Below are 22,500 nucleotides of genomic sequence, written 5' to 3'. Positions count from 1 at the left end.
GTACTTGGGGTTGGTTGAGGACTTGGTGAACAAACACTTGTTGTACACTCTCCGGATGTACTTCGGGTGTCACCTGTTGTCCGAGACCACTTGCATGGTTAGCAAGCGTTGTGGTCTAATGGCCCTACCGGGCAAACACTTTATGTTCGCGAGGACTTGGAGTGCTGGTAGTGGTTGGCGGACCCAACACTCTGGGTACCTCCGGGTACTTGGGGTTGGTTGAGAACTTGGTGAAGATACCCCTGTCACCTTGTTCGAGGCCACTTGCATGGTCGCAAGCGTTGTGATACAATGGCCCTACCGGGCAAACACTTTGGGTTCGCAAGGACTTGGAGTGCCGGGACGGGTTGGCGGATCCAACACTCTGGGTACCTCCGGGTACTTGGGGTTGGTTGAGGACTTGGTGAGCAAACACTTGATATACGTTCTTCGGATGTACTTCGGGTGTCACCTGTTGTCCGAGGCCACTTGCATGGTCAACGGTTGAGGTGGTGATGGCGGGTCGGTGCTGTAGGGTGCCGGCCTGTTGGCTGCCTTGGCCGGGTTGGTTGGTTAACACTTGATTGAGCTTGCACCCGAGGGTAATGGCACTTGAAGGTGGGTACTGGCCGGCTGACCTGGTGTGATGGTTGGTTGGTGAACACTTGGCGGTACTTGCACTTGGCTGTGCTTGGACTTGAAGGTGGGATCCGGCTGGCCTAGGCCATTGGTGGTTGGTTGGTGGGTTAGCCCTTAGCTGGGCTGGCTGGCTGGCTGGCCATCGGTGGTGTGGTGTGGTGAGGTGTGTGGAGTCGAGCATCGCGCGCCGTTGCCTTCTTCGGAGTGTTGTAGGTACGCAAGTGCTTGCAATGCAAAGAGGTTGGTGATGGAGTGACATTGCCTTCACCATGGAGTTGCGGGTACTTAGGTACTTGCAAGGAGATGGTGGTATGGTGGTGTTGCGTGTGTGGTGTTCGATTAGAAAGATATAATTTCTAAGTCCGGATTAGTGCTGTCAGTGGGGCCGCCGCTAACAGGTCCTGCACGGCCACCGTGGGGCTTGACTTGGCGCTATTCCGGACTTGGGGCGATCACGATGTCCCCGTGCGGGACTTAGAAGATGGAAGAACACAAGTACCCTTATCCCATGACTTGTGAGCGATTGGCATACGTTACCACATGAAGAGAAAAATTGGCTAAGTCCCGGATCCATATTATATGAACAGAATAATCGGCTAAGTCCCGGATCCATATTATATGAAGGGAAAAATCGGCTAAGTCCCGGATCCATATTATATGAAGGGAAAAATCGGCTAAGTCCCGGATCCATATTATATGAAGAGAAAAATCGGCTAAGTCCAGGATCCATATATGATAACCTAATAATCGGCTAAGTCCAGGATCCATATTATATGAAGAGAAAAATCGGCTAAGTCCAGGATCCATATATAATAACCTAATAATCGGCTAAGTCCAGGATCCATATAACATGAAGAGAAAAATCGGCTAAGTCCCAGATTGGGTCTGTCAGAAATACACTTCCAAGTTACCACACAAGCAAGCAAGATGGCCTAGTGATGGATCCATATGATATGAAGAGAAAAATCGGCTAAGTCCCAGATTGGGTCTGTCAGAAATACACTTCCAAGTTACCACACAAGCAAGCAAGATGGCCTAGTGATGGATCCATATGATATGAAGAAAAAAATCGGCTAAGTCCCAGATTGGGTCTGTCAGAAATACACTTCCAAGTTACCACACAAGCAAGCAAGATGGCCTAGTGATGGATCCATATGATATGAAGAGAAAAATCGGCTAAGTCCCAGATTGGGTCTGTCAGAAATACACTTCCAAGTTACCACACAAGCAAGCAAGATGGCCTAGTGATGGATCCATATGATATGAAGAGAAAAATCGGCTAAGTCCAGGATCCATATAATATGAAGAAAAAAATCGGCTAAGTCCCAGATTGGGTCTGTCAGAAATACACTTCCAAGTTACCACACAAGCAAGCAAGATGGCCTAGTGATGGATCCATATGATATGAAGAGAAAAATCGGCTAAGTCCCAGATTGGGTCTGTCAGAAATACACTTCCAAGTTACCACACACGCAAGCAAGATGGCCTAGTGATGGATCCATATGATATGAAGAGAAAAATCGGCTAAGTCCAGGATCCATATAATATGAAGAGAAAAATCGGCTAAGTCCCAGATTGGGTCTGTCAGAAATACACTTCCAAGTTACCACACAAGCAAGCAAGATGGCCTAGTGAAGGATCCATATGACATGAAGAGAAAAATCGGCTAAGTCCGAGATTGGGTCTGTCAGAAATACACTATCAAGTTACCACACAAGCAAGCAACATGGCCTAGTGATGGATCCATATAATATGAAGAGAAAAATCGGCTAAGTCCGAGATTGGGTCTGTCGGAAATACACTATCAAGTTACCACATGAGCAAGCAAGTTACCACATGAAGAGAAAGCCGGCAAAGTCCGGGAATGTTACCACATGAACTGGAAAATGGGCAAAAACCTACCTCTACAGGGAACGTGAATAAGTAAGGCTGTAGACATCGGATCGACAAGCCAAAGACTGATATGGTAAGGAAATGAGTAGTACAAGCTTTCCTGAGAGTTGCAGAGCTTAGACTGCATATGAACGGAAGTTATTAAGCGTCAAAGTCAGAAAAGTTGCCCGAAGGAACACAAGTTCCAACTTAGAGCATGAATACCGCCTAGACGGTAGGAGGTACGGCCAGGCTGAGGAATAAGAAAATGTTGGCCAACATGTTCCCTAACTATCCCCCGAAGACCGCAAAGCAATCCAACATCAACCAAGAAAGTTATAGCCCGATCAAGGAAACACCTACTTTGCACCGATTTTGCACCAAATACATGTACCAAGCACCTTCGGTTGCATACCTGCAGGGGTTTACCATAGTAGGCCATGGAAGACCGATATACCGAACATAATCACTTTCTATCTCCTCGGGTGTTGGAGGTAGCGCTTTGCGGTACAAGAACGAAAGTTAGACCATATCTTGGTGCATCTTTTTGCCCAAAAACACAAGACCCTATCTACCAAGGCAAGAAAGTTGTGTGGGGACAAAATGTCCAAAAGTGCCCAAAGTGGCACACTTGAACCATATATTCGAGAAAAACACAAGTGTGGGCCCGAGCTAGCAAGTTGAAATGTTCTGACCGTCAGTAGCCCTAGTTGAGGTGCACTTATCATTATATGAGGCCAACGTGCCAGCTAGTCTCTAAAGGGGCGATATGGGTGTTCCAAGGTTTGTACCCAATTGAGGAAAAAACAGGGTAAGGTACGGTGTACCGCGAATAACTCGGGCTATAGATGTCCGATCGATGAGTTTGGCATATGTATGGAAAGGTCTCGACGAGACCTAACTACCCTGAAAGTATGAAGGCAAAGACTTGAATGACCGGGAAGTTATTAAGTGCACAAGTGGTAAAGTTGCACCAAAGTCCATGTTACCCGAAGTGGTACATGAACACCCAATATTCGACCAAAACACAAGTTTAGAGACGAGCTAGCGAGCTACATTGTTCAGACCGTCAGTAGCCCGCATCAAGACACGCATTTCATTATATTGAGCCTAGCCGCTAGCTCGACTCGAAGTCGGTCATATGGTTGGTTGATGGTTTGGACCGACCACGTGGTGTACCAAGGTTATGTACCTTTCATGAATTAAAACTCTGGCTGTATGGCACTGAGCGACAAGCTAAGGTGTGATTTGGAATAGTCTTGAGTGGGACTATTTAGGAAAAATGCGAACAAAAAATCACAAAGTCCTTGGGCGAAGCTATTAGCGAAACATAGAGCAAATTGGTACCAAAAACTATGGAAATGGGACTTGAGTCAAAAATAACCGCAAGTTGGAGAAGAGATAGCAAGCTTGCGTAGAACATTTATAACTAGTGCGTGGTATGACCAACAAAAATGTGTATGGGGCCAAGGCGCTGGCTGGCCTCCAAAGTGGTGATATGGGCGATTCAAAGTTTGTACCCAAGTATGAACAAGTATGGAAAAAACAGGGTAAGGTACCAAGTACCATGAATAACTTCGGCTGTAGATGGCCTAGCGAGGCAAACCGCATATCGTTGGAAAGGTATTGGGGAGACCTATCTACCCTGAAAGTTTCATGAGGCTGAGTTGAAAGACCACGGAGATATTAGGTGATGATGGTCCAATTCGGGGACCAAGTCGCAGGAAATGGCACTTGACCAAAATCACGCTTGGAAGGTGAATACCGGCTTACCGGTAAGAGATAGCGACTTGGCGTAGAATATTCATAAGTTGGGCGTGTAAAGACGCAACTTTCATTATATGGGGGCAACCCGGTCAGGGTGCTCCAAGTCGGTCGTTTGGTCGGTTTATGGTTTGGGCCGACCATGTGGTGTACCAAGAAGAGGTACCTTTCATGAATTATAACTCGGTCAGTTTGCCACCGAGCGACAAGTTGCGATGTGATTTGGAATGGTCTTGAGTGGGACTATCAAGCAAAAATACAAATAGAAAATCAGCTTGTCCATGGCCGAAGCTATTAGTGAAACATATAGCAAAATGGGTCCAAAAACGAATGAAATGGGACTTGGACCAAGAATAACGGCAAGTTGGAGAAGAGATAGCAAGTTGACGTAGAACATTTATATTTTGGGTATAGTATGACCAACAAAAAAGTATTTGGGGCCAAGGTGCTGGCTGGCCTCCAAAGTGGAGATATGGGCGATACAAAGTTTGTACCCAAGTACGAACAAGTATGGAAAAAACAGGGTAAGGTACCAAGTACCATTAATAACTTCGGCTGTAGACGGCCGAGCGAGGCAAACGGCTCACCGTTGGAAAGGTCTTGGGGACACCTATCTACCCTGAAAGTTTTATGAGGCTGAGTTGAAAGACCACGGAGATATTAGGTGATGATGGTCCAATTCGGGGACCAAGTCGCAGGAAATGGCACTTGACCAAAATCACCCTTGGAAGGTGAATACCGGCTTACCGGTAAGAGATAGCGACTTGGCGTAGAATATTCATAAGTTGGGCGTGTAGAGACGCAACTTTCATTATATGGGGGCAACCCGGTCAGGGTGCTCCAAGTCGGTCGTTTGGTCGGTTTATGGTTTGGGCCGACCACGTGGTGTACCAAGGTGAGGTACCTTTCATGAATTATAACTCGGTCAGTTTGCCACCGAGCAACAAGTTGCGGTGTGTTTTGGAATGGTCTTGAGTGGGACTATCAAGGAAAAATACAAGTAGAAAATCAGCTTGTCCATGGCCGAAACTATTAGTGAAACATATAGCAAAATGGGTCCAAAAACGAATGAAATGGGTCTTGGACCAAGAATAACGGCAAGTTGGAGAAGAGATAGCAAGTTGGCGTAGAACAATTATATTTGGTGCATGGTATGACCAACAAAAAAGTATATGGGGCCAAGGTGCTGGCTGGCCTCCAAAGTGAAGATATGGGCGATCCAAAGTTTGTACCCAAGTATGGCAAAAACTGGTAGAGGTACCTTTCATGAATTACTGCTCAGGCTGTATGGCACTTAGCGGGACGCTTGGCTCTGGTATGGAATAGTCTTGAGTGGGACTATCAAGGAAAAATACGAACAAAAAATCACCATGTCCACGGACGAAGGTATTAGCGAAACTTAGTGCGAAATAGCGACCAAGTCGCTGGAAATGGCCCTTGGACCAAGTATACCGTCAAGGCGGTACGAGATAGCGAGTTGACGTGGAACATTTATAAGTTTGCCTACACGAGACGAAAGTTTAGTTATATGGGGCCAACCCGCTCAGGGTTGTCCAAGTCGGTCATATGGCTGATCGAAATTTTCGACCAAGTACTGAGAAAACAGGGTAAGGTACCGTGTACCTCGAATAACTTCGGCTGTAGATGTCCGAGCGAGGCAAACGGCATAGCGTTGGAAAGGTCTTGAGGTGTTCTAGGCACCCTGAAAGTTTGAAAAGGCTACCTGCAAAACTCGTGGAGATATTAGAGAAACATAGGGCCCAAAAGATACCAAGTCGCAGGAAATGGGCCCTCCATGAACACCCTAAAATCCCAATTACGGCTAAGTTGCAGGCCAGCTAGCGAAGTTAAATGTTCTAGGCATAACTAGAACACGTTAATGCGCAACTTTTTGAATCAGAACTTTTTTCGATATCTGGCCTCCAAAGGGGGGATATGGGCGATCAAAGGATTTTTCCAAGTTTCGGTACTTTTTACGGTATCGCTCATAGCTCCGGCTGTATGCAAGCAAATGACTACCTAAGATATGATTTGGAAAGGTATTGAGCAGTACTAACTTACGTTAGAACACAGCGAAGCGCTATCGGTTCATGGCAAGGCCGATATAAGCAGTCAAAGATGAAAAATGTTGACAAAATGAACAAAAATTACCTTGGTACGCGAATAGCGGCCAGGGATGAAGAGGTACGAAGGTGGTGTAGAAGAATTATAATTAGGGCTTGGTACGCTCTAAAAGTTTGCCGAAGACCGCAAAGCGCTCACACCCATAGAAAGTGGCCATTCGGGCCGAACAGTGCGTGCAAAGAGGTGAAAATGCAAAAATTGCACTTTGAGGGGCGATTTGCGGGGGGAAGGAGGGGTCGGAGGGCAAAATGTCCCTTGACCAAAAAGTCTTATCTCGTCGAGATCTACAACATTGCCGAAGACCGCAAAGCGCTAGCTCGCAATCGAAAAATCGAGAATTTGAAAATTTTCTAAGTCTTGGGCTCCCTAAGGAAAAGTTTCAAAAATCACGTTTGTCCCCAATTTTGAAGGGGAAGGAGTCGGTTCCGGGGCATGGTGTCTTCGGCAAAAAGTCTTATCTTTTTGCGTACTTTCGACTAGTTCAATAAAAATTTTTGACCCAAAATTTGTTCGGCGGACCCCTAGGTCGAAAAACCCGAAAAAAGTCGAAAAAAGTCGAAAATGTCGAAAAATGAGAAAACCTCATATTCGGACTCTACACGAGCCCCAGATATTGAAAAGTGAAATCCGCGGTCGATTTGGAACAAAAAATTGACCTAGGCAAAGTTGTATGGAGGTAGGGACCCCTGAGAAAAAAGTTTGGTCCCGAGGCTCCTTGGACCACCAAGTCCCTAGGTCGGACCAAAATCGGAAAAAATCCGACCAAAGTCGAAAGTGTCGAAAATTTTAAAAAACCCCTTTTGGGGCCCTATGGCCTCCCTAGATAATGAAAAGTGAGGTCCGCGGCCGATCCGGAAGAAAAACTTGACCTAGGCAAACTTGTATGACGGTGGGGACCCAAAAAAATTTCGATGAGTGTAGTTTAGACAGGCCGGAAAATGTATCGGTGGTGCGTATCAAGGGACGTCTTTTAGTTCTATGGGGTGGTGGTCGTCGAACAAAGTCGCCTAGGTCGACCACCAGAAAGACCAGTCGTGTTGTAATGGATGTTTTGGCCACTTTACTAGGGAAACCTAGTAGGTCGAAGCAAATTTGGGGTTCGAGATGAGTTGGTGAAAGTTGGTCCAACCTAGGTGTGCTTGGTGGAGGTTGACCATGAAAGTAGAGCATGATGGGAATGACCATAACTTTGGTTCTAGATGTCGGATCGGTACACTTTCGGCAGTTTTGGAAAGGTGAAGGCCTGCTCTAGCTATGTTTCCTACCAAGCTAAGCGCCTACTAGTGACCCGGAGGAGGTATTAAGGGTCAAAGGCAAAAAGGGGTACCCTAAAGTGCATGTGACCAAGAAAATGGGAAAAACGGTATCGCCTATAGCTCAGGCTGTATGGCTCGGATCGGAAAGCTTGGATATGCGTTGGAAAGGTCTTGACGAGCGCTAGCTATGTGTCCTACCAAGCGAAGCGCTAGGTGTTGAGCAAGTCGGTCATATTAGTGGGCAAAGGTGAAAAATGGTGGTTTAGAGGCGAAAATTCACCTTATGATCGAAAATAGCGGGCGAACGATAAGAGCTACGAACACGGCGTAGAACAATCATAAGTACGTTACCACAAGACCTAACTTTGGCCAATATAGAGCGAGAAGATCGGAGGTACCCATCAGGGTGATATGGCTGGTTCAAAGTTGGACCAAAACGAGACTTGAGAAATGGATTGAAACACGGTATCGCGAATAACTCAGGCTGTATGGAACGGATCGACAAGCTTAGATCAGTGTTGGAAAGGTCGAACCGAGCGCTAACTATAATCCCAAACAACCGAAGCGCTAAGTGTTGAGCAAAACTGAGTTATTAAGCGACAAAGTGGAAAAATAATACCAAAATGGCCAAAAATCACACAAGACCAAGAATACCGAGCAGGCGGTAAGAGATAGCGGGTTGACGTAGAATACTTATAAGTTTGCCTCTACGAGACCTAAAAGTCGGCCATAGAAAGCGAGAAGATCGGACCACTCTGGAAGGGTGATACGAGTGGTCAAAAATTGGCAAAAATGAAACATGGCTAAAATGGATTTGACTTGTGCACCATATAGCTCCGGCTGTATGGCATGGATTGTTAAGCTAGGATATGTTTTGGAAAGGTAACACCCAGCGCTAGATACGACTAGAAGAAAGCAAAGCGCTAACTAGCATGATTTGGAAGTTATTAAGCGTCAAAGTCGAAAAATGTTACCAAAATTGAAACTCGAGTACATTGGGCCAAAAAGTACAAGTTGTGAAATTTGGACTTACGAGTAAAATACCGAGCAGGCGGTAAGAGATAGAGACTTGGTGTAGAACAATTATAAGTTGGGCATGTTATAACCTATATTTGGCCCGAACATAGTCTCGAGATCGGTGGTACCTAAAAGGGTGGTACAGGTGTTAGATGGTTTTCCCAGAGCATAAGCTCCACATGATATGGAAAACGGGAAACATCATAACTTCGGCTGTATGGCATGGAATGGAACGAACAAGGTATCGATGGAAAGAGAAAAGGTAGCGCTAACTATAATTCCTTCCAAGCAAAGCGCTAGCATGTGACCGTTTGGGTGTTATTGTGAGTCAAAGTCTGAAATTGTTACCACGAGAGGCGAAAATCCAACTAAGTCCATGAATACCGGGCTGGCGGTAAGAGATACGGCTTGGCCGTAGAACATTTATAAGTTGGCCAAGACAAGGCCTAAGTTTCGTCCATAGACGACAAGAAGATCGAAGATACCTGAAGGTGAGATATGGGCGTCCCAAAGTGGGCCTTTGAAAAAGTGACAAACTTCCCTTATAACAGCATACACCAAATATCTCTGGCTCTATGGCACCGAATAAGAAGTTGAGCTCAGCGACAGAAAGGTGATAGTCAGCGCTAAATATCATACGAACAGAGTGAAGCGCTAAAGGGAAAGGATCTTGGTGATATAAGGTGACAAAGTCGAGAAAAGTTGCCTCAAAATCATGAAAAATGTGAAAAAATGGCTAAGTCCCGGGTGCCTTAAGGGCAGGTTAATCGAATGTACCGAGCTGGCGGTACGAGATAGAGACTTGGTGTAGAACAATTATATGTTTGGCATGGCAAGACCTACATTCGGCCAATACAAAGTGAGAAGATCAAAGATACCCGCAAGGGTGATATTGGTGTCCAAAGGAAAAAAGCACTAAGTCTTGGGAAACTTATATGAAGAAAAAGGACCCTGATGGGTCATATGGGATGGATCGAAAAATCGGCTAAGTCCCAAAATGGGGATGTCAGAACTACACTCATGTGTTACCACATCAAGCAAGGCAAACTTATATGAAGCAAAGGACCCTGATGGGTCATATGGTATTGATCGAAAAATCGGCTAAGTCCCAAAATGGGGATGTCAGAACTACACTCAAATGTTACCACACCAAGCAAGGCAAACTTATATGAAGCAAAGGACCCTGATGGGTCATATGGTATTTTACGAAAAATCGGCTAAGTCCCAAAATGGGGATGTCAGAACTACACTCAAATGTTACCACACCAAGCAAGGCAAACTTATATGAAGCAAAGGACCCTGATGGGTCATATGGTATGGATCGAAAAATCGGCTAAGTCCCAAAATGGGGATGTCAGAACTACACTCAAATGTTACCACACCAAGCAAGGCAAACTTATATGAAGCAAAGGACCCTGATGGGTCATATGGTATGGATCGAAAAATCGGCTAAGTCCCAAAATGGGGATGTCAGAACTACACTCAAATGTTACCACACCAAGCAAGGCAAACTTATATGAAGCAAAGGACCCTGATGGGTCATATGGTATTTTACGAAAAATCGGCTAAGTCCCAAAATGGGGATGTCAGAACTACACTCAAATGTTACCACACCAAGCAAGGCAAACTTATATGAAGGAAAGGACCCTGATGGGTCATATGGTATTTTACGAAAAATCGGCTAAGTCCCAAAATGGGGATGTCAGAACTACACTCAAATGTTACCACACCAAGCAAGGCAAACTTATATGAAGCAAAGGACCCTGATGGGTCATATGGTATTTTACGAAAAATCGGCTAAGTCCCAAAATGGGGATGTCAGAACTACACTCAAATGTTACCACACCAAGCAAGGCAAACTTATATGAAGCAAAGGACCCTGATGGGTCATATGGTATTTTACGAAAAATCGGCTAAGTCCCAAAATGGGGATGTCAGAACTACACTCAAATGTTACCACACCAAGCAAGGCAAACTTATATGAAGGAAAGGACCCTGATGGGTCATATGGTATTTTACGAAAAATCGGCTAAGTCCCAAAATGGGGATGTCAGAACTACACTCAAATGTTACCACACCAAGCAAGGCAAACTTATATGAAGGAAAGGACCCTGATGGGTCATATGGTATTTTACGAAAAATCGGCTAAGTCCCAAAATGGGGATGTCAGAACTACACTCAAATGTTACCACACCAAGCAAGGCAAACTTATATGAAGGAAAGGACCCTGATGGGTCATATGGTATTTTACGAAAAATCGGCTAAGTCCCAAAATGGGGATGTCAGAACTACACTCAAATGTTACCACACCAAGCAAGGCAAACTTATATGAAGCAAAGGACCCTGATGGGTCATATGGTATTTTACGAAAAATCGGCTAAGTCCCAAAATGAGGATGTCAGAACTACACTCAAATGTTACCACACCAAGCAAGGCAAACTTATATGAAGCAAAGGACCCTGATGGGTCATATGGTATGGATCGAAAAATCGGCTAAGTCCCAAAATGGGGATGTCAGAACTACACTCAAATGTTACCACACCAAGCAAGGCAAACTTATATGAAGCAAAGGACCCATATGGGTCATATGGTATTTTACGAAAAATCGGCTAAGTCCCAAAATGATGATGTCAGAACTACACTCAAATGTTACCATACCAAGCAAGGCAAACTTATATGAAGGAAAGGACCCATATGGGTCATATGGTATTTTACGAAAAATCGGCTAAGTCCCAAAATGAGGATGTCAGAACTACACTAAAAAGTTACCACACCAAGCAAGGCAAAGTACCTAGGTGAACCCTAGGAAGAAACACGGACCAAGTCAGATGGCCTAAGACAATAGAACAAGTGACCTAGGCAAAGTTGTATGGCGCTGAGGACCCTGAAAAATCTGGTTAGTGTAGTTTAGACAGGGTAGGTTTTTGGGTCGGCCGAACCCCCTTATTTTGGGTTTTGGCCTCATCAAGAAGCTACACCTAGGCAAACTGCCTAGGGTGAAAGTGCGAAGACCAATCGAATAGTAAGACAAGTTTTGACCGATCGCCCTAGGCAAGCTTGTATGAAGAAAGGGACCCTAAGGGTCATATGGAAATACATGAAAAATCGGCTAAGTCCCAAAATTGGGATGTCAGAACTACACTAAAAAGTTACCACATCAAGCAAGGCAAACTACCTAGGTGAACCCTAGCAAGAAACACGGACCAAGTCAGATGGCCTAAGTCAAGAGTGCAAGTGACCTAGGCAAAGTTGTATGACGGTGAGGACCCTGAAAAATCTGGTTAGTGTAGTTTAGACAGGGGAGGTTTTTGGGTCGGCTGAACCTCCTTATTTTGGGTTTTGACCTCCTCAAGAAGCTACACCTAGGCAAACTGCCTAGGGTGAAAGTGCGAAGACCAATCGAATAGTAAGACAAGTTTTGACCGATCGCCCTAGGCAAGCTTGTATGAAGAAAGGGACCCTATGGGTCATATGGAAATACATGAAAAATCGGCTAAGTCCCAAAATTGGGATGTCTGAACTACACTAAAAAGTTACCACATCAAGCAAGGCAAAGTACCTAGGTGAACCCTAGCAAGAAACACGGACCAAGTCAGATGGCCTAAGTCAAGAGAACAAGTGACCTAGGCAAAGTTGTATGACGGTGAGGACCCTGAAAAATCTGGTTAGTGTAGTTTAGACAGGGGAGGTTTTTGGGTCGGCTGAACCTCCTTATTTTGGGTTTTGACCTCCTCAAGAAGCTACACCTAGGCAAACTGCCTTGGGTGAAAGTGCGAAGACCAATCGAATAGTAAGACAAGTTTTGACCGATCGCCCTAGGCAAGCTTGTATGAAGAAAGGGACCCTATGGGTCATATGGAAATACATGAAAAATCGGCTAAGTCCCAAAATTGGGATGTCTGAACTACACTAAAAAGTTACCACATCAAGCAAGGCAAAGTACCTAGGTGAACCCTAGGAAGAAACACGGACCAAGTCAGATGGCCTAAGTCAAGAGTACAAGTGACCTAGGCAAAGTTGTATGGCGCTGAGGACCCTGAAAAATCGGGTTAGTGTAGTTCAGACAGGGGAGGTTTCTGGGTCGGCTGAACCTCCTTATTTCGGGTTTTGGCCTCCTCAAGAAGACAGACCTAGGCAAAGTGCCTAGGGTGAAAGTGCGAAGACCAATCGAATAGTAAGACAAGTTTTGACCGATCGCCCTAGGCAAGCTTGTATGAAGAAAGGGACCCTATGGGTCATATGGAAATATACGAAAAATCGGCTAAGTCCCGAAATTGGGATGTCTGAACTACACTATAAAGTTACCACATCAAGCAAGGCAAAGTACCTAGGTGAACCCTAGGAAGAAACACGGACCAAGTCAGATGGCCTAAGTCAAGAGTACAAGTGACCTAGGCAAAGTTGTATGGCGCTAAGGACCATGAAAAATCGGGTTAGTGTAGTTAAGACAGGGGAGGTTTCAGGGTCGGCTGGACCTCCTTATTTCGGGTTTTGGCCTCCTCAAGAAGACAGACCTAGGCGAACTGCCTAGGGTGAAAGTGCGAAGACCAATCGAATAGTAAGACAAGTTTTGACCGATCGCCCTAGGCAAGCTTGTATGAAGAAAGGGACCCTATGGGTCATATGGAAATACATGAAAAATCGGCTAAGTCCCAAAATTAGGATGTCTGAACTACACTAAAAAGTTACCACATCAAGCAAGGCAAAGTACCTAGGTGAACCCTAGGAAGAAACACGGACCAAGTCGGATGGCCTAAGTCAAGAGTACAAGTGACCTAGGCAAAGTTGTATGGCGCTGAGGACCCTGAAAAATCGGGTTAGTGTAGTTCAGACAGGGGAGGTTTCAGGGTCGGCCGAACCTCCTTATTTCGGGTTTTGGCCTCCTCAAGAAGACAGACCTAGGCGAACTGCCTAGGGTGAAAGTGCGAAGACCAATCGAATAGTAAGACAAGTTTTGACCGATCGCCCTAGGCAAGCTTGTATGAAGAAAGGGACCCTATGGGTCATATGGAAATATACGAAAAATCGGCTAAGTCCCAAAATTGGGATGTCAGAACTACACTATAAAGTTACCACATTAGCAAGGCAGACTTGTATGAAGAACGGGACCCTGGTGAAAGTAGCAAATATCCCAAACCGAACATGAATATTATACACACAAGAGTACGAACATAAAGGAACACGGACCAAGCGTACCGAGAGAATCGGTACTATAGAACCCTCGTGGTTCTACACAAAGACTTTATGTTAGGGGTTCAAGCCCCATAGTACTCAAACGGTGACAGTAGCAAATATCCCAAAACGAACGTGAATCTTATTCACAAGAGTACGAACATAAAGGAACACGGACCAAGCGTACCGAGAGAATCGGTACTATAGAGCCCTCGTGGTTCTACACAAAGACTTTATGTTCGGGGTTCACACCCCAAATCGAACGTGGAATTTACTTTCTGATGGTCATGCGGTCGTCCAAAGGGGTCTAGTATCCTGGGATGACAGCATCACGGGCACAGCTCGTATCAAAACAGTCGAAGAGGCCCGCGAAAGCTTGCTTTCCATGGCTATGCGATGCACAAATTGAGTTTACTCACCGTAGTATAAAACGAACGAACCGAACCTATCCGAGTAGGGATAATGGGCGCAGTAACATACTTCTGTGACCCAGCGAGAGTTGAACGAGGTGACATGAACTGTCAGTGGCTTATATCAGATGGGATACATACATGAGATTGCTTTCAAATCTACACTCGAAAACCTAACCAAGTAAAAGCGAACGTGGGGAGGATTCGAAACCGGTAACGAAATCTTAAGCTGGAAAGAGTCATCACTATGGATACATATTATGCGAAACCAATCAAGTGCTCATTACTGATCCAAAACCGAAGAGCACTAGTGAACACCTTAATCTCACCCTAGTTCACATCCAAGTGATCGACCACGTGTGTGAAGCAAAGACCAATCGAATTCCTGAATGAACCGAACACTATGAACAAATGGCCAAAAACGTTATAACTATCCAAACATACTACTATCTAGCGAAAGTCATCACGATGGAACCATACCATGATCTTTAACCTATAGCGCTCACCATATTCCTACCCAGAGTGCAAGTGAACAGATTGCTCACCCCTACCCAGTTCACAACCACGTGATCGACTAACATACCGAGGTTACCACAAGTCAAAGTTATACGTTTACAAGCGCAAGACCAATCGAAAACCCCGAAAGCAATCTCGACCCAAAATGTATTATCCGTGAGTGTAGTCGAGTCTCGTACTCGTCATCTGTAATCGTCGGATAGAATATCCAGTACACGGTTGTCTTTCCAAATGAAATCTACATACAGAACTCGCTCTTGGCAAATGGGTGGCATTGGCGCAATCAGGAGCGAGTTCCCGTCCGGGTGCCAAGTGATTGGCAAATGTCTGGGGGAAAGCAACCATATGTTGATTTGTCTGTTAGTGTACTGGGTGTTTGAGGTATGTAGTATCCACGCTTGGTTGGGTGTGTCAGAGGACCGTGAATGCGTTCGCAACCCCAATTGGGGTACATCGGGAATGATTTTGTGGAACCGATGTGCCCGGCACACACTAAGTTTTGTTGCAAGTTAATAGTGTGCCATGTCCGGGGGGGTTGTGATTAAACTCTGGTGAATTGCGTACTGTGGTGATTGGGGTATGAAAGCCCCGCAGTTGCAATGATCGGACGCGCCTAGCGTGTCCTTTAGTTGATGGTAGGGAAATGAAGGCCCTTGTCAGCTCACCTAAGTATTCATGGAAGTTTGGCATAAGGTCGCTGTGGTAGGGGTATGAAGGCCCCGTCAGCGCATGCACAATCGGGCGCACGAGCGCTTAGCGGAGTCGAATGCCGCTCAAGTGCCTGTCCGGTGCATCGGGTGTGTGTGATACGAGGGCAATGAGGTTCGCACGGGGGCTCGCCTCCCGTGTGCTACCGGACTTGACAACATATAGAACGTGGTGTTTGCTCCTCCGGGTGCAATGGGACAATGAACATTCGAACGCAAAGTCGGAATTCTGGTTGATCCTACCAGTAATATACGCTCGTCTCAAAGGTTAAGCCATGCATGTCTAAGTACAAACAGATTTAATGTGAAACCGCATAAGGCTCAGTATAACAGCTATAATTTACGAGATCATCAACCTAGTTACTTGGATAACTGTGGAAAATCTAGAGCTAATACATGCAACATGCCAGGACCCTCGCGGGAACTGGTGCACTTATTAGTCAAACCAATCGCGGGTTCTCCGTGTCATTGAGTTGAAGTCTGGATAATGATGCTGATCGTATGGTCTCGCACCGACGACAGATCTCGCAAATATCTGCCCTATCAACTATGGATGGTAGTATAGAGGACTACCATGGTTGCAACGGGTAACGGGGAATCAGGGTTCGATTCCGGAGAGGGAGCCTGAGAAATGGCTACCACATCCAAGGAAGGCAGCAGGCGCGTAAATTACCCAATCCCGGGACGGGGAGGTAGTGACGAGAAATAACAATATGAAACTCTTTAATGATGTTTCATAATTGGAATGAGTAGAGCATAAATCCTTCTACGAGGATCAAGTGGAGGGCAAGTCTGGTGCCAGCAGCCGCGGTAATTCCAGCTCCACTAGCGTATATTAAAATTGTTGCGGTTAAAACGTTCGAAGTTGATACTTGTCCAACACAGTCCGGCTCCGCCGACCCGGTCAACCCGTGGTCGGTGGGCCAAGTCGGAATCTGGTTGCGACTCAATGGTGTGGTAGGGCACCAAGTCTGTGTCATGGTGTGCCCTTCAACGGGTGCAAGTGTAACATAGAGCTCGACCGCTCACGTTTACCTTGAACAAATTAGAGTGCTTAAAGCAGGGTGCCCAAACGCCCTAGAATAATCTTGCATGGAATAATGGAATACGACCTTGGTCTAATCTTTCATTGGTTTGTACTCAGACCGGAGGTAATGATTAACAGAAGTAGTTGGGGACACTAGTATTACGGCGCGAGAGGTGAAATTCGTAGACCGTCGTAAGACTAACTAAAGCGAAGGCATTTGTCAAGGATGCTTTCTTTAATCAAGAACGAAAGTTAGAGGATCGAAGGCGATTAGATACCGCCCTAGTTCTAACCGTAAACGATGCCAACTAGCAATTGGGAGACGCTACAACCAGGTGCTCTCAGTAGCTTCCGGGAAACCAAAGTCAGGTTCCGGGGGAAGTATGGTTGCAAAGTTGAAACTTAAAGGAATTGACGGAAGGGCACCACAATGAAATGGAGCTTGCGGTTCAATTTGACTCAACACGGGAAAACTTACCAGGTCCGAACTTATGGAGGTGAGACAGATTAATAGCTCTTTCTCAAATTTAAGGGTAGTGGTGCATGGCCGTTCTTAGTTCGTGGATTGATTTGTCTGGTTAATTCCGATAACGAACGTGACTCACATATGCTAACTAGAACGCAGTCAGCGTTAATGCGTCGATGCCGATTGGAACGGGTTAGGACCTTTCGGTGGAGTATGACCTGACACCTTCGCTGTTCGTGTGCGCAAGTGCACTTACGGTACGCTGCTTAGCAGGACAATTTGTGTTTAGCAAAATGAGATCGAGCGATAACAGGTCCGTGATGCCCTTAGATGTTCTGGGCTACACGCGTGCTACAATGTGGGTAGCAGCGTGTCTCCTATTCCGAGAGGAACGGGAAATCACTCAAATACTCACTTAGTAGGGATTATGGATTGCAATGGTCCATATGAACTCGGAACTTCTAGTAAGTGCTGGTCATCAGCCAGCGTTGAATACGTCCCTGCCCTTTGTACACACCGCCCGTCGCTACTACCGATGGATTATTTAGTGAGGTCTTTGGAGATGATCGTTCGCTGGATCCTCGTGAACCGCGTCTGCTTTATCGAAGTTGACCGAACTTGATGATTTAGAGGAAGTAAAAGTCGTAACAAGGTTTCCGTAGGTGAACCTGCGGAAGGATCATTAGTGGCCAAGTGATCCTTCCAGAAGTCCGAACCTGCGGGTTGAGACTTCGGCACAAGTTGCCATATGATAATTGACGAAACACTATAGAAGTCCGAACCTGCGGGTTGAGACTTAGGCACAAGTTGCCATATGAACATTGACGAAACACTATGAAGTCCGAACCTGCGGGTTGAGACTTAGGCACAAGTTGCCTTATACATGACTTCGAACAAATACACAAGTCCGAACCTGCGGGTTGAGACTTAGGCACAAGTTGCCTTATACATGACTTCGAACAAATACACAAGTCCGAACCTGCGGGTTGAGACTTAGGCACAAGTTGCCATATGAAAGTTGACGAAACACTAACAAGTCCGAACCTGCGGGTTGAGACTTAGGCACACGTTGCCTTATACATGACTTCGAACAAATACACAAGTCCGAACCTGCGGGTTGAGACTTAGGCACAAGTTGCCTTATACATACATTGGCCAAATAAACAGAAGTCCGAACCTGCGGGTTGAGACTTAGGCACAAGTTGCCATATTATATTCGATCAAACACTAAGTAGTCCGAACCTGCGGGTTGAGACTCAAGACCGTAACAAGATGTCACTATACAAGTCCGAACCTAAGGGTTGAGACTTAATGCGATCTAGATACCAAGTTGACATCCAATACCTGTTGAGCAAAACCAAAGATTCCCTGTTCTCGAATGATTACACTATATAACAGGGAATCTTGAAGAAATCAAGCAAGCGTGAAACAAAGTCATCACTTGGGCATGCTCGATAGCCAACCACATGACCTTAACCTAAGAGAGCATGCAAACCACATGATACCTATAAACGATTAACCCGCCCTAGTTCAATCGTTCACCAAGTGATGACTTCAGTATGGCTAAGAGAAAAACTTTTAAATGGGAAAAACTCTAAGTCCGAACCTCCGGGTTGAGACTTCCGCGTCGGAGGTGGGCGCACCTCCTATCCGAAAGATGGTGAATCAGGGGTGTTCGATCAGCAATGGTCGGATGCCCCGTCGTAGTCCAACTATGACAATCAAAGTCAAGACCTCCGGGTTGAGACTTTCCGCGAGTACAAGCATAAAGGAACACGGACCAAGCCGTACCGAGAGAATCGGTACTAGAGCCCTCGTGGTTCTACATTGAGAGAGCCCTCGTGGTTCTCATTAGGGGCTTTATGCAAGTCGTACTCAATACTGTGGTGTGAAGTATAAAGTATAGTCTTCGCCTGGTCCACGCTGCTTCGGCGGTCCTGGGTAAGATAGTTAATTCTAGCTTGCCCTATAGTGGAATGAGGACACTTAATGCTTCGTCTTTTAGCGGCGGCTAGACTCCTCCTCACGGGGAACGAGTTGACGCACACAGCGGCGGCTTACGCACTATGGCAATCATGGATGCCTGAAGATTCCGTGAAGTTCTCCCCTGGTCCACGCTGCCTCGGCAGTCCTGGGTAAAATGGAATATTTCCAGCTTGCCCTATAGTGGAAGAGGACTATCCAACAATACAAAGTCAAGACCTCCGGGTTGAGACTTTCCGCGTCGGTGGTGTCGCGCACCGCCTATCCGAAAGATGGTGTAACAGGGGTGTTCGATCAGCAATGGTCGGATGCCCCGTCATAGTCCAACTATGACAACCAAAGTCAAGACCTCCGGGTTGAGACTTTCCGCGTCCGGAGGTACGCGTACCGCCTACCCGAAAGATGGTGTGCTTCTGGGGTATTCGATGAGTCGGATACCCCGTCGTAGTCCAACTATGACAATACAAAGTCAAGACCTCCGGGTTGAGACTTCCGCGTCGGAGGTGCGCGCACCGCCTACCCGAAAGATGATGAATCAGGGGTGTTCGATCAGCAATGGTCGGATGCCCCGTCGTAGTCCAACTATGACAATCAAAGTCAAGACCTCCGGGTTGAGACTTCCGCGTCCGGAGGTACGCGTACCGCCTACCCGAAAGATGGTGAATCAGGGGTGTTCGATCAGCAATGGTCGGATGCCCCGTCGTAGTCCAACTATGACAATCAAAGTCAAGACCTCCGGGTTGAGACTTTCTGCGAGTACATGCATAAAGGAACACGGACCAAGCCGTACCGAGAGAATCGGTACTAGAGCCCTCGTGGTTCTACATTGAGAGAGCCCTCGTGGTTCTCATTAGGGGCTTTATGCAAGTCGTACTCAATACTGTGGTGTGAAGTATAAAGTATAGAGTCCTCCACTGGTCCACGCTGCTCCGGCGGTCCTGGGTAAGATAGTTCATTCTAGCTTGCCCTATGAGGAAGAGGACTCAATACCCTACCTGTTGAGCTTGAAACAAAGTCATCACTTGGGCATGCTCATATTGCCATACAATATTCCATTATCTACTAATGAGCATGCAGCTATATGATTATAACCTGTAAACGATTACCCCGCCGTAGTTCAGCGCTTCAACCAAGTGATGACTTCAGTATGGCTAGTGTGTGAAGTATAAAGTATAGTCCTCCCCTGGTCCACACTGCTTCGGCGGTCCTGGGTAAGATAGTTAGTTCTAGCTTGCCCTATGTGGAAGAGGACACCATACTTAATACTGTGGTGTAATGAACAAAGTATAGTCCTCCACTGGTCCACGCTGCTTTGCAGTCCTGGGTAAGATAGTTAATTCTAGCTTGCCCTATGTGGAAGAGGGCATACAAGACAAAGTATAGTTCTCCCCTGGTCCACGCTGCTTCGGCGGTCCTGGGTAAGATAGTTAATTCTAGCTTGCCCTATGTGGAAGAGAGCATACATGAACCAAGAACGAAGGTTATGATCGAGGAATGATTCGACAACTAACCGATGGTATGAAATGTGAAGAATTCAAGCAAGCACACAATCAAGTCATCACTTGGGCATGCTCGATAGCCAACCTCATGACATTAACCTAGTAGAGCATGCGAAAACCAATATATATGTAAACGATGCCTCCCTAGTTCAGCGCTTCAACCAAGTGATGACTTCAGAATGGCTAAATCAAATCGGTTCAAAACATACCATCGGTACCCTATTGAAACACACAAGTCGATATCAAACCTCATGATTGTGTAGTCCTCCACTGGTCCACGCCGCTTCGGCCGTCCTGGGTAAAATGGAACATTCCAGCTTGCCCTATGTGGAAGAGGGCACATTACTCAATACTGTGGTGTGAAGTATAAAGTTCAGTTCTCCCCTGGTCCACGCTGCTTCGGCGGTCCTGGGTAAGATAGTTCATTCTAGCTTGCCCTATGTGGAAGAGGACACTTAATACTTCGTCTCTAAGCGGCGGCTTGACTCCTCCCTACGGGGAACGGGTTTACGCGCACAGCGGCGGCTTACGCACTATGGCAGTCATGGATGCCTTACGTTTCTATGAAAAGTGTGTTCCTCCCCTGGTCCACGCTGCTTCGGCAGTCCTGGGTAAGATAGTTAGTTCTAGCTTGCCCTATGTGGAAGAGGACACGTAGACTTACTGTGGTGTGAAGTATAAAGTTCAGTTCTCCCCTGGTCCACGCCGCTTCGGCCGTCCTGGGTAAAATGGATTCATCCAGCTTGCCCTATGTGGAATGAGGACACTTTATGCTTCGTCTCTAAGCGGCGGCTTGCTCCTCCCTACGGGGAACGGGTATACGCGCACAGCGGCGGCTTACGTTATGGCAGTCATGGATGCCTTACGTTTCCATGAAAAGTGTGTTCCTCCCCTGGTCCACGCTGCTTCGGCAGTCCTGGGTAAGATAGTTAGTTCTAGCTTGCCCTATGTGGAAGAGGACACGTAGACTTACTGTGGTGTGAAGTATAAGGTTCAGTTCTCCCCTGGTCCACGCCGCTTCGGCCGTCCTGGGTAAAATGGATTCATCCAGCTTGCCCTATGTGGAATGAGGACACTTTATGCTTCGTCTCTAAGCGGCGGCTTGCTCCTCCCTACGGGGAACGGGTATACGCGCACAGCGGCGGCTTACGCAAGTTAGTCACCCTCGGCAGTGGATCACTCGGCTCATGGATCGATGAAGACCGCAGCTAACTGCGCGTCATAATGTGAACTGCAGGACACATGAACATTGATAAGTTGAACGCATATTGCACGTCGTGGGAACCTACCATGATGTACAGATGACTGAGCGCTTATATTTGAGAAATGTATCGCATACATTTAACTACGCCGTGACACCCGTCACGAGACGTGCACCATGATGTTAACTAGGGTCGCGACGACCCGCTAGCATTAAAGAACCCGTGGTTTACAATATACTGGCATTGGAATTCGAAGTATTTAGAGCGTCCGTGTTCCCGCGTGAGGCGGAAGTACGAGGAGAAGGCGTGCTTGTGGTGTCTGTGGTGGTGTTTACTGATGTCTAGCTTCAGCTTATTTATTTATTTAAATAGAAGCGAAGATGTCAAAGTAGCGTCGAAGCAGCAGCGGTAGCACAAATGATTCAAGTATGGAAGTTGACCAAAGGAACACAAACAAACTAGCGTATGGGCAATGGAAGGTATCAGTGAGTTAAACCACACGCGGGCTAACAGCCCGTTAACCGAGTCCAACGGTACATATTGGACATTGAAACAAAGTAGTCGCAAGCCAGATGTGACGATAACAACCGCAAGGTACATAAGCCTCAGTTCATGTGTGACAACCCCCTGAATTTAAGCATATTAATAAGGGGAGGAAAAGAAACCAACCGGGATTCCCTGAGTAGCTGCGAGCGAAACGGGAGAAGCTCAGCACGTAGGGGTGGCGGCCTGTCCGTCTATCCGATTCCGTGTACTGGTGCGTCTCACTATCCGTCATCTTAGCGCTTTTCAAGTCCAACTTGAATGTGGCTCAGAACCCATAGAGGGTGATAGGCCCGTAGAACAGCGCCCGTTGGATGATGGACC

General features: G+C 46.4%; 2 non-coding genes across 2 annotated transcripts in view; both read left to right on the top strand.

Moving 5' to 3' along the window:
- The first annotated feature begins 21,591 nt into the window (after positions 1-21,591).
- LOC131291574 (5.8S ribosomal RNA) lies at positions 21,592-21,746 on the top strand. The gene has a single exon (XR_009189360.1). It is a non-coding gene; the product is annotated as a 5.8S ribosomal RNA (ribosomal RNA).
- Positions 21,747-22,233: 487 nt separating this feature from the next.
- Positions 22,234-22,500, top strand: part of LOC131291594 (large subunit ribosomal RNA) — a 4,091-nt gene continuing 3,824 nt past the window's right edge. Inside the window, exon 1 of the ribosomal RNA XR_009189378.1 lies at positions 22,234-22,500. This exon is cut by the window's right edge and continues 3,824 nt beyond it. This is a non-coding gene — a ribosomal RNA (large subunit ribosomal RNA).

The sequence above is a fragment of the Anopheles ziemanni genome (assembly GCF_943734765.1).
Source record: "Anopheles ziemanni chromosome X unlocalized genomic scaffold, idAnoZiCoDA_A2_x.2 X_unloc_11, whole genome shotgun sequence".
Classification (NCBI taxonomy): domain Eukaryota; kingdom Metazoa; phylum Arthropoda; class Insecta; order Diptera; family Culicidae; genus Anopheles; species Anopheles ziemanni.
This window is presented reverse-complemented; position numbering and strand designations above follow the sequence as displayed.